Genomic DNA, 15,697 nt, shown 5'->3' with positions numbered 1-15,697 from the left:
ATTATTATTTATTTGATTCCATGGTGCTTTACATGAGAATGGGTTACATACAAGTTACAGATATCACTTACAGTAAATAAACTAACAATGACAGACTGATACAGAGGGGCGAGGACCCTGCCCTTGCGGGTTTACATTCTACAGGATTATGGGGAAGGAGACAGTAGGTTGAGGGTTGCAGGAGCTCCGGTGTTGGTGAGGCAGTAGCTTCGGTAGTGTTGAGGCGGCAGCGGGGTCAGTGCAGGCAGTAGGCTTTCCTGAAGAGGTGGGTTTTCAGGTTCCATCTGAAGGATCCGAATGTGGTTGATAGTCGGACGTGTTGGGGCAAAGAATTCCAGAGGATGGGGGATATTCAGGAGAAGTCTTGGAGGCGGTTGGATGAGGAGCGAATAAGTGTGGAGGAGAGAAGGTGGTTGTGGATGGCTTTGTAGGTCAGTATTAGTCATTTGAACTGGATACGCTGAGGGAATGGGAGCCAGTGAAGAGCTTTGCAGAGGGGGGAAGCAGAGGTGTAGCGAGGAAAGAGATGAATTAGTCGGGCAGCAGAGTTAAGAATGGACTGGAGAGGTACAAGGGTGTTAGCAGGGAGGCCGCAGAAAAGGGTGTTGCAATAGTCAAGGCGGGAGATGATGAGAGCGTGCACAAGCATTTTAGTAGATTGACGGTTGAGGAAATGACGGATTCTGGAGATATTTTTGAGCTGGAGGCGACAGGAGGTGGAAAGAGCGTGGATGTGCGGTTTGAAGGACAGGGCAGAGTCGAAGGTTACTCCGAGGCAGCGGACTGCCAGTACGGGGGAAAGCATGATGTCATTGATTGCGATAGATAGGTCAGGTAAGGAAGATCTATGGGATGGAGGAAAGATGATGAGTTCAGATTTGTCCACATTGAGTTTGAGGAAGCGAGAGGAGAAGAAGGAGGATATGGCTGATAGGCACTCTGGGGTTCTGGACAGCAGAGCGGTGACATCTGGGCCAGAGAGGTAGATCTGAGTGTCATCAGCATAGAGGTGATACTGGAATCCATGGGACTTTATGAGTTGTCCCAAGCCAAGTGTATAGATTCAGAAGAGTAGGGGTCCTAGAACAGAGCCTTGGGGGACTCCAACAGAGAGAGGGTGGGATGAGGAGATAGTGAGGGAGTGGGAGACGCGGAGTGGGAGACGCTGAATGTGCGATTGCAAAGGTACAAGGAGATCCAGGATAGGGTGAAGTCTTTGATGCCAAAGGAGGAGAGGATCTGTGGTAAGAGGCAGTGGTCAACCATGTCAAAAGCAGAGGACAGGTCTAGAAGGAGGAGTACAGAGTATTGTCCATTAGCTTTCGTGGTAAGTAGGTCGTTAGTGATTTTGGTCAGGGCTGTCTCAGTTGAGTGATGGGGGCGGAAACCAGATTGTAGATTGTCAAAGAGCAAGTTAGATGAGAGGTGGGAGGAAAGTTCAGAGTGGACGTGCTGCTTTAGGAGTTTGGAAGCGAATGGGAGCAGTGATATTGGGCGATAGCTGGACATAGCAGTTGGATCGAGGGTTGGCTTTTTGAGGATAGGCGTGATTGTGGCATGTTTGAAAGCAGAAGGGAAGGTACCAGAAGTTAGTGATAGGTTGAAGAGGTGGGTTAGGGATGGGATAAGTGTGGTGGTGAGGTTGGAGTGGAGGTGGGATGGGATGGGGTCGAGCGCACAGGTGGTGAGGTGCGATTTGGAGAGGAGACAATTAACCCCCCCTTAGTGATGTTGGATAGGGAAGTTATGGGGTTTGGGCATTGGTCTGGTATACAAAGGGGTTGTGGTGGATGAACAATGAAGACTTGCCTTGTCTGGTCGATCTTATTTTTAAAGTGTGTGGCAAAGTCCTCAGCAGAGATGAGGGAGGTTGGAGGGGGCAGTGGGGGGCGGAGGAGGGAATTAAAGGTTTTGAATAACTGTTTGGGGTTGTAGGATAGGGAAGATATGAGGGTTGTGAAGTAGACCTGTTTAGCAGAGGTGAGAGCAGAGTAAAAAACGAGTGTTGCCTGTTTGAATGCAGTGAAGTCGTCTTGCAGGTGTGTTTTCTTCCAATGCTGCTCCGCAACCCTGGACACTTGCCGGAGCTTTTTAGTGGTGTTATTGTGCCAAGATTGTCTATTGATACGTCGCACTCTGCCATGGGCGAGAGGGGCAACTGTGTCTCGCTGATGCGAGAGTGGCATTGTAGGAAGCAGTGGCACTGTCTGTGTCGTGGAATGAGGATATGGATGGAATCTCAAAAGTTCATCTCAATATTTTGCTATATATTCTTTGTTGGCAATGACAGAGGTCAAACGTTTTCTGTAAGTCTTCACAAGGTTGGTATACACTGTTGGCGGTATGTTGGCCTATTCCTTCATGCAGATCTCCTGTAGAGCAGCGATGTTTTGGGCCTGTCGCTGGGCAAAACGGATTTTCAACTCCCTCCAAAGGTTTTCTATGGGGTTGAGATCTGGAGACTGGCTAGGCCACTCCAGAACCTTCATATGCTTCTTGCGAAGCCACTCCTTCATTGCTTGGGATCATAATCATGCTGAAAGACCCATCAACGTTTCATCTTCAATGACCTTGCTGATGTAAGTAGGTTTGTACTCAATATCTCTTGATACATGGCCCCATTCATTGTTTCATGCACACGGATCAGTCGTCCTGGTCCCTTTTCAGAGAAACAGCCCCAAAGCATGATGTTGCCACCCCTATGCTTCACAGTAGGTATGATGTTCTATGGATGCAACTCTGCATTCTGTCTCCTCCAAACACGACTGGTTTTGTTTCTACCAAACAGTTCTACTTTGAATTCATCAGACCAAATTACATTTACCCAATGTTCTTCGGGATAATACAAATGCTCTCTAGCAAACTTTAGGTGGACCCGGACATGTACTGGCTCAAGCAGGGGGACACATCTGGCACTGCAGGATCCGAGTCCCTTGCGGCATAGTGTATTACTGATGGTAGCCTTTGTTATGATGGTCCCAGCTCTATGCAGGTCATTCACTCGGTCCCCCATGTGGTTCTGGGATTTTTGCTCACCGTTCTTGTGATCATTTTGACTCGACGGGATGAGATCCTACGTGGATCCCCAGATTGAGGGAGATTATCATTGTTCTTGTATGTCTTCCATTTTCTTATTATTGCTCCCACAGTTGATTTCATCACAACAAGCTGCTTGCCTATTGCAAATTCAGTCTTCTCAGCCTGGTGCATGGCTACAATTTTGTTTCTGATGTCCTTCGACAGCTTTTTGGTCTTCACCATAGTGGAGTTTGGAGTGTGACTGAGGTTGTGGACAGGTGTCTTTAATACTGATAACAAGTTCAAACAGTTGCCATTACTACACGTAATGAGTGGAGGACAGAGGAGCCTCTTAAAGAAGAAGTTTCAGGTCTGTGAGAGCCAGAAATCTTGCATGTTTTTAGGAGACCAAATATTTATTTTCAACCATAGTTTGCAAAATAAATCTTGCCAAATCAGACAAGGTGATTTTCTGGATTTGTTTTCTCATTTTGACTCTCATAGTTGTGGTCTACCTATGATGTCAATTACAGGCCTCTCTCATCTTTTCAAGTGGAAGAACTTGCTCAATTGGTGGCTGGCTAAATACTTTTTTCTCTACTGTATGCTGCTCTGTGACGCTATCTATTCTGCTCTGTGTTGTTATATTTTCTGCTCTGTGCTGCGGTATATATTCATAGTAACATAGTAACATAGTAAGGCCGAAAAAAGACATTTGTCCATCCAGTTCAGCCTATATTCCATCATAATAAATCCCCAGATCTACGTCCTTCTACAGAACCTAATAATTGTATGATACAATATTGTTCTGCTCCAGGAAGACATCCAGGCCTCTCTTGAACCCCTCGACTGAGCTCACCATCACCACCTCCTCAGGCAAGCAATTCCAGATTCTCACTGCCCTAACAGTAAAGAATCCTCTTCTATGTTGGTGGAAAAACCTTCTCTCCTCCAGACGCAAAGAATGCCCCCTTGTGCCCGTCACCTTCCTTGGCATAAACAGATCCTCAGCGAGATATTTGTATTGCCCCCTTATATACTTATACATGGTTATTAGATCGCCCCTCAGTCATCTTTTTTCTAGACTAAATAATCCTAATTTCGCTAATCTATCTGGGTATTGTAGTTCTCCCATCCCCTTTTTTAATTTTGTTGCCCTCCTTTGTACTCTCTAGTTCCATTATATCCTTCCTGAGCGCCGGTGCCCAAAACTGGACACAGTACTCCATGTGCGGTCTAACTAGTGATTTGTACAGAGGCAGTATAATGCTCTCATCATGTGTATCCAGACCTCTTTTAATGCACCCCATGATCCTGTTTGCCTTGGCAGCTGCTGCCTGGCACTGGCTGCTCCAGGTAAGTTTATCATTAACTAGGATCCCCAAGTCCTTCTCCCTGTCAGATTTACCCAGTGGTTTCCCGTTCAGTGTGTAATGGTGATATTGATTCCTTCTTCCCATGTGTATAACCTTACATTTATCATTGTTAAACCTTATCTGCCACCTTTCAGCCCAAGTTTCCAACTTATCCAGATCCATCTGTAGCAGAATACTATCTTTTCTTGTATTAACTGCTTTACATAGTTTTGTATCATCTGCAAATATCGATATTTTACTGTGTAAACCTTCTACCAGATCATTAATGAATATGTTGAAGAGAACAGGTCCCAATACCGACCCCTGCGGTACCCCACTGGTCACAGCGACCCAGTTAGAGACTATACCATTTATAACCACCCTCTGCTTTCTATCACTAAGCCAGTTACTAACCCATTTACACACATTTTCCCCCAGACCAAGCATTCTCATTTTGTGTACCAACCTCTTGTGCGGCACGGTATCAAACGCTTTGGAAAAATCGAGATATACCACGTCCAATGACTCACCGTGGTCCAGCCTATAGCTTACCTCTTCATAAAAACTGATTAGATTGGTTTGACAGGAGTGATTTCTCATAAACCCATGCTGATATGGAGTTAAACAGTTATTCTTATTGAGATAATGCAGAATAACATCCCTCAGAAACCCTTCAAATATTTTACCAACAATAGAGGTTAGACTTACTGGCCTATAATTTCCAGGTTCACTTTTAGAGCCCTTTTTGAATATTGGCACCACATTTGCTATGCGCCAGTCCTGCGGAACAGACCCCGTCGCTATAGAGTCCCTAAAAATAAGAAATAATGGTTTATCTATTACATTACTTAGTTCTCTTAGTACTCGTGGGTGTATGCCATCCGGACCCGGAGATTTATCTATTTTAATCTTATTTAGCCGGTTTCGCACCTCTTCTTGGGTTAGATTGGTGACCCTTAATATAGGGTTTTCATTGTTTCTTGGGATTTCACCTAGCATTTCATTTTCCACCGTGAATACCGTGGAGAAGAAGGTGTTTAATATGTTAGCTTTTTCCTCGTCATCTACAACCATTCTTTCCTCACTATTTTTTAAGGGGCCTACATTTTCAGTTTTTATTCTTTTACTATTGATATAGTTGAAGAACAGTTTGGGATTAGTTTTACTCTCCTTAGCAATGTGCTTCTCTGTTTCCTTTTTGGCAGCTTTAATTAGTTTTTTAGATAAAGTATTTATCTCCCTATAGTTTTTTAGAGCTTCAATGGTGCCATCCTGCTTTAGTAGTGCAAATGCTTTCTTTTTTACTGTTAATTGCCTGTCTTAATTCTTTGTTTAGCCACATTGAGTTTTTCCTATTTCTAGTCCTTTTATTCCCACAAGGTATAAACCGCTTACAGTGCCTATTTAGGATGTTCTTAAACATTTTCCATTTATTATCTGTATTCTTATTTCTGAGGATATTGTCCCAGTCTACCAGATTAAGGGCATCTCTAAGCTTGTCAAACTTTGCCTTCCTAAAGTTCAGTGTTTTTGTGACTCCCTGACAAGTCCCCCTAGTGAAAGACAGGTGAAACTGTACAATATTGTGGTCGCTATTTCCTAGATGCCCGACCACCTGCAGATTTGTTATTCTGTCAGGTCTATTAGCTAGTATTAGGTCTAAAAGTGCTGCTCCTCTGGTTGGATTCTGCACCAATTGTGAAAAATAATTTTTCTTGGTTATTAGCAGAAACCTGTTGCCTTTATGGGTTTCACAGGTTTCTGTTTCCCAGTTAATATCCGGGTAGTTAAAGTCCCCCATAACCAGGACCTCATAATGGGTTGCAGCTTCATCTATCTGCTTTAGAAGTAGACTTTCCATGGTTTCTGTTATATTTGGGGGTTTGTAACAGACCCCAATGAGAATTTTGTTACCATTTTTCCCTCCATGAATTTCGACCCATATGGACTCGACATCCTCATTCCCTTCGCTAATATCCTCCCTTAAAGTGGACTTTAGACAAGACTTTACATAGAGACAAACCCCTCCTATTCTGCTCTGTGCTGCTATAGATTATGCTACGTGATGCTATATATTTTGCTCTGTCAGGAAGATATGAATTATTTTCCATTGTTCGGGGGATAGAACTAGAGCTGGCCTACCACTCCTCCCATCATTGGTTTCTGTAGGACCAAATCCTTTCTGCAGCCCCTCTCCCCCTCTGTGAATTTACACGCCCCCTTCAGGCAAATGGTCAGTGTGGAATGCAAGCTTTATGGCCTGCTAGGACTAGCAGAGCTGAACATGTTTTTCCCCACAGAATGTTTTGTCTTATAAGCAAAATAATCAAAGTCAAATTCAATAAGACACATTAATCCCAGAAAAATGAAAAGAAGATTTCCAGTATCTGGGCACTTGTTGTTATGCATGGCAGCATTTTGCAGCATTTAGGGCCATCAGAAACCTGGGAAATGAATTTCTGCCCACGAGCAAATCACAGACATACTGTGTTTGGACTCTAAAGAATGGTAAAATAGCAGGGGAAAATATGCCAATATTGTTGGCTTGTGAGCTTTCAAGCCAAAGATATGAAGAAAAGGAGATATCATAACTTTTCCAGCTATGTGTACCTCCCAGAAAACAGCCCATATGTGCATTCAGCACAGTGGGAGGCCTTAACTTTATGGGTCTAGCGTAAAACATGAATATCCATCTTTGCAATTAATTCTGAGCCAGGAGAGACAGCTAGACACCATGCCATGATACTGGTTCATTTCTTTGGGATCTCTCCTCCCCTTTGTTTGACACATCATACATGTGACTGAGATTTAGTAAGTTTTGTATTTTCATCCCTTTTATTTCATAACTGTTTGTACATATAATTTGTACCTTTTCTAAACAGTCGATTTTTTCTGGATTTAACTTATAAATTTGCTAGCTTCGTTCTTCTTGCTTTATAAGCGATCGGCCACATACGCGCAAATTCATGTTACCAGACAGGTGTCCAATCCACCTATAAGAGGTCGGTGGTGGCAGCATAGTTTTCGTATTTATTTGGTGTTGGGGACTTGGTGGTGATTGGATCGAGGTATATATACACTCAAAAACATTTCTAGAATTCGCCCTTTTCTTACTTTTGAATCTGCAAAAACTCTTGCTGTTTCACTTATTTATTCTCGTCTGGACTATTGTAACTCTCTACTAATTGGCCTCCCTCTTACCAAACTCTCCCCTCTCCATTCTGTCTTGAATGCTGCAGCCAGGATCATATTCCTCACCAACCGTTACACTGATGCCTCTACCTTGTGCCAGTTATTACATTGGTTACCGATCCACTCCAGAATCCAGTACAAAACTACTACCCTCATCCACAAAACACTCCATGGCTCAGCACCACCCTACATCTCCTCTCTGGTCTCAGTCTACTACCCTACCCGTGCCCTCCGCTCCGCTAATGACCTCAGGTTAGCATCCTCAATAATCAGAACCTCCCACTCCTGTTTCCAAGACTTTCCACGTGCTGCGCCGATTCTTTGGAATGCTCTACACAGGTTAATACAATTAATCCCCAATCCCCACAGTTTTAAGCGTGCCCTAAAAACTCATTTGTTCAGATTGGCCTACCACCTCAGTGCATTAACCTGACTATCCCAGTGTGGCCCATTCAAAAAAAAAAAAATCATAATCAGGTTCCTCGCATCATGTTTTCATACACTTTATGCAGTTAATAACCCTCTGTGTCTGTACTGCTACATACTTAGGCAGTTAACTGGTTCATGCAGCTTTACATGAACACCCGATCCTTACACTATGGCTGGTCCGAATAACTAAAGCAATTGTTACCATCCACCTCTCGTGTCTCCCCTTTTCCTCATAGTTTGTAAGCTTGCAAGCAGGGCCCTCATTCCTCTTGGTATCTATTTTGAACTGTGATTTCTGTTATGCTGTAATGTCTATTGTCTGTACAAGTCCCCTCTATAATTTGTAAAGCGCTGCGTAATATGTTGGCGCTAAATAAATAAAATTATTATTATTATTATTACACTGCTCAAAAAAATAAAGGGAACACTAAAATCCCACATCCTAGATATCACTGAATGAAATATTCCAGTTGTAAATCTTTATTCATTACAAAGTGGAATGTGTTGAGAACAATAAAACCTAAAAATTCTCAACATAAATCACAACTAATATCCCACGGAGGTCTGGAGTTGGAATGATGCTCAAAATCAAAGTGGAAAATGAAGTTACAGGCTGATCCAACTTCAGTGGAAATGCTTTAAGACAAGGAAATGATGCTCAGTAGTGTGTGTGGCGTCCATATGCCTGCATGAGCTCCCTACAATGCCTGGGCATGGTCCTGATGAGGCAGTGGATGGTCTCCTGAGGGATATCCTCCCAGACCTGGAATAAAGCATCTGCCAACCCCTATACAGTCTGTGGTGCAATGTGACGTTGGTGGATGGTGCGAGACATGATGTCCCAGATGTGTTCAATCGGATTCAGGTCTGGGGAATGGGCAGGCTAGTCCACACCTTCAATGCCTTCATCTTGCAGGAACTGCTGACACACTCCAGCCACATGAGGTCTGGCATTGTCCTGCATTAGGAGGAACCCAGAGCCAACCACATAGGCATATGGTCTCACAAGGGGTCTGAGGATCTCATCCTGGTACCTAATGGCAGTCAGGCTACCTCTGGCAAGCACATGGAGGGCTTTACAACCCTTCAAAGAATTGCCACCCAACACCATTACTGACACTATGTTATGACCTGGTGGTCAGGACAATAATGGACCTGGTGGTTAAGAGCACACGGAATGACCTGATAATTACTGATAATAAAGGACGAGCTCTGGGACGTGGGAACTCTGCTGACCACAATCCAAAATCCTATCAGATACACTAGAAATAGCCGTGGATTGCTCCTAACGCTCCCTATGCAACTCGGCACAGCCTAAGGAACTAGCTAGCCCTGAAGATAGAAAAATAAAGCCTACCTTGCCTCAGAGAAATTCCCCAAAGGAAAAGGCAGCCCCCCACATATAATGACTGTGAGTAAAGATGAAAATACAAACACAGAGATGAAATAGATTTAGCAAAATGAGGCCCGACTTACTGAACAGACTGAGGATAGGAAAGGTTGCTTTGCGGTCAGCACAAAAACCTACAAAAAGACCACGCAGAGGGCGCAAAAAGACCCTCCGCACCGACTCACGGTGCGGAGGCGCTCCCTCTGCGTCCCAGAGCTTCCAGCAAGCAAGACAGCAATAAAAATAGCAAGCTGGACAGAAAAATAGCAAACCAAAGAAAATACAAGCAGGAACTTAGCTTCTGCTGGGAAGACAGGTCACAAGAACGATCCAGGAGTGAACTAGACCAATACTGGAACATTGACAGGTGGCATGGAGCAAAGATCTAAGTGGAGTTAAATAGAGCAGCCAGCTAACGAATTAACCTCGTCACCTGTGGAAGGAAACTCAGAAACACCCACCAGAGGAAGTCCATGGACAGAACCAGCCGAAGTACCATTCATGACCACAGGAGTGAGCCTGACAACAGAATTCACAACAGTACCCCCCCCCCCCTTGAGGAGGGGTCACCGAACCCTCACCAGAGCCCCCAGGCCGACCAGGATGAGCCAAATGAAAGGCACGAACCAGATCGGCAGCATGAACATCAGAGGCAAAAACCCAGGAATTATCTTCCTGACCATAACCCTTCCACTTGACCAGGTACTGGAGTTTCCGTCTCGAAATACGAGAATCCAAAATCTTCTCCACCACATACTCCAACTCCCCCTCAACCAACACCGGGGCAGGAGGATCAACGGATGGAACCACAGGCGCCACGTATCTCTGCAATAACGACCTATGGAACACATTATGGATGGCAAAAGAAGCAGGAAGGGCCAAACAAAATGACACAGGATTGATAACCTCAGAAATCTTATACGGACCAATGAAACGAGGCTTAAACTTAGGAGAGGAAACCTTCATAGGAACATAACGAGACGACAACCAAACCAAATCTCCAACACGAAGTCGGGGACCCACACAGCGCCGGCGGTTAGCGAAACGTTGAGCCTTCTCCTGGGACAATGTCAAATTGTCCACCACATGAGTCCAAATCTGCTGCAACCTATCCACCACAGTATCTACACCAGGACAGTCCAAAGACTCAACCTGCCCTGAAGAGAAACGAGGATGGAAACCAGAATTGCAGAAAAACGGCAAAACCAAAGTAGCCGAGCTGGCCCGATTATTAAGGGCGAACTCAGCCAACAGCAAAAAGGACACCCAATCATCCTGATCAGCAGAAACAAAGCATCTCAGATATGTTTCCAAAGTTTGATTAGTTCGTTCGGTTTTGCCATTTGTCTGAGGATGGAAAGCCGAGGAAAAAGACAAATCAATGCCCATCCTAGCACAAAAGGATTGCCAAAACCTCGAAACAAACTGGGAAGCTCTGTCAGAAACGATGTTCTCCGTGATACCATGTAAACGAACCACATGCTGGAAAAATAATGGCACCAAATCAGAGGAGGAAGGCAATTTAGACAAAGGTACCAAATGGACCATCTTAGAAAAGCGATCACAAACCACCCAAATGACCGACATCTTTTGAGAGACGGGGAGATCCGAAATAAAATCCATAGAAATATGCGTCCAGGGCCTCTTCGGGACCGGCAAGGGCAAAAGCAACCCACTGGCACGAGAACAGCAGGGCTTAGCCCGAGCACAAGTCCCACAGGACTGCACAAAAGAACGCACATCCCGTGACAGACGGACACCAAAAGGATCTAGCCACCAAATCTCTCGTACCAAAGATTCCAGGATGCCCAGCCAACACTGAACAATGAATCTCAGAGATAACTCCACTAGTCCATCTATCAGGGACAAACAGTTTCTCCGCTGGGCAACGGTCAGGTCTATCAGCCTGAAATTTTTGCAGCACCCGCCGCAAATCAGGGGAGATGGCAGACAAAATTACCCCCTCTTTGAGAATACCCGCCGGCTCAGGAACCCCAGGAGAGTCAGGCACAAAACTCCTTGACAGGGCATCAGCCTTCACATTCTTAGAGCCCGGAAGGTACGAAACCACAAAATCAAAACGGGAGAAAAATAACGACCATCGAGCCTGTCTCGGATTCAACCGTTTGGCAGACTCAAGATAAGTCAAATTCTTGTGATCTGTCAAGACCACCACGCGAAGCTTGGATCCTTCAAGCCAATGACGCCACTCCTCGAATGCCCACTTCATGGCCAACAACTCGCGATTACCAACATCATAATTACGCTCAGCAGGCGAAAACTTTCTAGAAAAGAAAGCACATGGCTTCATCACCGAGCCATCAGAACTTCTTTGCGTCAAAACAGCCCCTGCTCCAATCTCAGAAGCTTCAACCTCAACCTGAAACGGGAGCGAAACATCTGGCTGGCACAACACAGGGGCAGAAGAAAAACGACGCTTCAACTCCTGAAAAGCCTCTGCAGCTGCAGAAGACCAATTGACCACATCAGCACCCTTCTTGGTCAAATCAGTCAACGGTTTAGCAACACTAGAAAAATTAGCGATGAAGCGCCAATAAAAATTAGCAAAGCCCAGGAACTTTTGCAGGCTCTTTACAGATGTCGGCTGAGTCCAATCGTAAATGGCCCGGACTTTAACAGGGTCCATCTCGATAGTAGAAGGGGAAAAAATGAACCCCAAAAATGAAACCTTCTGAACTCCAAAGAGACACTTTGACCCCTTCACAAACAAGGAATTCGCACGAAGGACCTGGAACACCATTCTGACCTGCTTCACATGAGACTCCCAATCATCCGAAAAGACCAAAATATCATCCAAATACACAATCAGGAACTTATCCAGGTACTCTCGGAAGATGTCATGCATAAAGGACTGAAATACTGATGGAGCATTGGAAAGCCCGAATGGCATAACCAGGTACTCAAAATGGCCCTCGGGCGTATTAAATGCTGTTTTCCATTCATCGCTTTGTTTAATACGCACAAGATTATACGCCCCTCGAAGATCTATCTTGGTGAACCAACTAGCCCCTTTAATATGAGCAAGCAAATCAGACAGCAACGGCAAAGGATACTGAAATTTGACTGTAATTTTATTGAGAAGGCGGTAATCAATACAAGGTCTCAAAGAACCATCCTTCTTGGCCACAAAAAAGAACCCTGCTCCTAACGGTGATGACGACGGGCAAATATGGCCTTTCTCCAAGGATTCCTTTATATAACTCCGCATAGCGGCGTGTTCTGGCACAGATAAATTGAACAATCGGCCCTTAGGAAACTTACTACCAGGAATCAAATTAATTGCACAATTGCAATCCCTATGAGGAGGTAAGGCACTGGCTTTGGGCTCATCAAATACATCCCGATAATCCGACAAAAACTCTGGAACTTCAGAAGGAGTGGAAGACGAAATAGACAAAAATGGAACATCACCATGTACCCCCTGGCAACCCCAGCTGGACACAGACATAGATTTCCAGTCCAATACTGGATTATGAACCTGTAGCCATGGCAACCCCAAAACGACCACATCATGCAGATTATGCAACACCAGAAAGCGGATATCCTCCTGATGTGCAGGAGCCATGCACATGGTCAATTGGGTCCAGTACTGAGGCTTATTCTTGGCCAAAGGCGTAGCATCAATTCCTCTCAATGGAATAGGATGCTGCAAGGGCTCCAAGAAAAAACCACAGCGCCTAGCAAACTCCAAGTCCATCAAATTCAGGGCAGCGCCTGAATCCACAAATGCCATAACAGAATAGGATGACAAAGAGCAAATCAGAGTAACGGACAATAGAAATTTAGACTGTACCGTACCAATGGTGGCAGACCTAGAATGTCCATGTTTACACCTGTGTCCTGAACCACCCAGAGGTAAAGGGGAAAAGAGAGACAAAACACACTGCAAAGAAAAAAAAATGGTCTCAGAACTTCTCTTATCCCTCTATTGAGATGCATTAGTACTTTGGGCCACCTGTACTGTTATGACCTGGTGGTCAGGACAATAATGGACCTGGTGGTTAAGAGCACACGGAATGACCTGATAGTTACTGATAATAAAGGACGAGCTCTGGGACGTGGGAACTCTGCTGACCGCAATCCCAAATCCTATCAGACACACTAGAAATAGCCGTGGATTGCTCCTAACGCTCCCTATGCAACTCGGCACAGCCTAAGGAACTAGCTAGCCCTGAAGATAGAAAAATAAAGCCTACCTTGCCTCAGAGAAATTCCCCAAAGGAAAAGGCAGCCCCCCACATATAATGACTGTGAGTAAAGATGAAAATACAAACACAGAGATGAAATAGATTTAGCAAAGTGAGGCCTGACTTACTGAACAGACTGAGGATAGGAAAGGTTGCTTTGCGGTCAGCACAAAAACCTACCAAAAGACCACGCAGAGGGCGCAAAAAGACCCTCCGCACCGACTCACGGTGCGGAGGCGCTCCCTCTGCGTCCCAGAGCTTCCAGCAAGCAAGACAGCAATAAAAATAGCAAGCTGGACAGAAAAATAGCAAACCAAAGAAAATACAAGCAGGAACTTAGCTTCTGCTGGGAAGACAGGTCACAAGAACGATCCAGGAGTGAACTAGACCAATACTGGAACATTGACAGGTGGCATGGAGCAAAGATCTAAGTGGAGTTAAATAGAGCAGCCAGCTAACGAATTAACCTCGTCACCTGTGGAAGGAAACTCAGAAACACCCACCAGAGGAATTCATGGACAGAACCAGCCGAAGTACCATTCATGACCACAGGAGGGAGCCCGACAACAGAATTCACAACACACTATGTCAAACTGTTCATGCTGAAGGATTTTGCAGGCAGCAGATCGCTCTCCATGGCATCTCCAGACTCTGTCACATCTGTCACATGTGCTCAGTGTGAACCTGCTTTCATCTGTGAAGATCACAGGGTGCCAGTGGTGAATTTGGCAATCCTTGTGTTCTGTGGCAAATGCCAAATTTCCAGCATGGTGTTGGGCTGTAAGCACAACCCCCATCTGTGGATGTCGGGCACTCAGACCATCCTTATGGAGTTGGTTTCTAACCGTTTGTGAAGACACATGCACATTTGTGGCCTGCTGGATGACATTTTGCAGGTCTCTGGCAGTGCTCGTCTTGTTCCTCCTTGCACAAAGGCTGAGGTAGCGTTCCTCTTGCTGGGTGTCTGCCCTCCTACGGGCCCCTCCATGTCTCCTGGTGTACTGGCCTGTCTCCTGGTAGCGCCTCCAGCCTCTGGACACTATGCTGACAGACACAGCAAACCTTCTTGCCACAGCTTGCGTTGATGTGCCATCCTTGATGAGCTGCACTACCTAAGCCACTTGTGTGGGTTGTAGAGTCTGTCCACGAGCGTGAAAGAACAACCAACATTGAAAAGTGACCAAAACATCAGCCAGAAAGTATTGGTACTGAGATGTGGTCTGTCATCCCCACCTGCAGAACGACTCCTTTACTGAGTGTGTCTTGATAATTGTCAATAATTTGCTTCTATTCCATTTGCACAACAGCATGTGAAATTGATTGTCAAACAGTGTTGCTTCCTAAGTGGACAATTTGATTTCACAGAAGTTTGATTTACTTGAAGTTATATTCTATTGTTTAACCCCTTTCTGCCATTAGTTGTACTATTCTGTCCATGTGACCCGGGCCACACTTCCCATTGACAGAATAGTACGTTATAGGCTATTGGCCTTTGCTCACAGGGGAGCACGGCCAATCGCTGCCGGGTGTCAGCTGATTATCACAGTTGACATCCTGCACTATGTGCCAGGAGTGGTCTCGGACCACTCCCAGCACATTAACCCCGGAACACTGCGATCAAACATGATCACAGCGTTCCGGCTGCATAGGGAAGCATCACGCAGGGAGGGTCTCCCTGCGTGCTTCCCTGAGTCCCTCGGAACAACGCGACATGATCGCGTTGTTCAGAGGGTCTCCTACATCCTCCTCCCTCCAGGCCCCCGAATCCAAAATGGACACGCGGCTCCTTCTCGGTCCTGCAGGGAGGTGGATTGCAAGTGCCTGCTCAGAACTTCAGTGATCACCGTAAAAAAAAAAACAAACGAGGCAAAAAACGCTTTATTATCATACCCCCAAACAAAAAGTGGAATAACACGCGATCAAAAGATGGATATAAATAAACATGGTACCGCTGAAAACGTCATCTTGTCCCGCAAAAAACGAGCTGCCATACAGTATCATCAGCAAAAAAATAAAAAAGTTATAGTCCTCAGAATAAAGTGATGCAAAAATAATTATTTTTATATAAAATAGTTTTTATCGTATAAATGCGCCAAAACATAAAA

The sequence above is a fragment of the Ranitomeya imitator genome, chromosome 4 (assembly GCF_032444005.1).
Source record: "Ranitomeya imitator isolate aRanImi1 chromosome 4, aRanImi1.pri, whole genome shotgun sequence".
Lineage (NCBI taxonomy): Eukaryota > Metazoa > Chordata > Amphibia > Anura > Dendrobatidae > Ranitomeya > Ranitomeya imitator.
Note: the sequence above shows the minus strand (reverse complement) of the source record.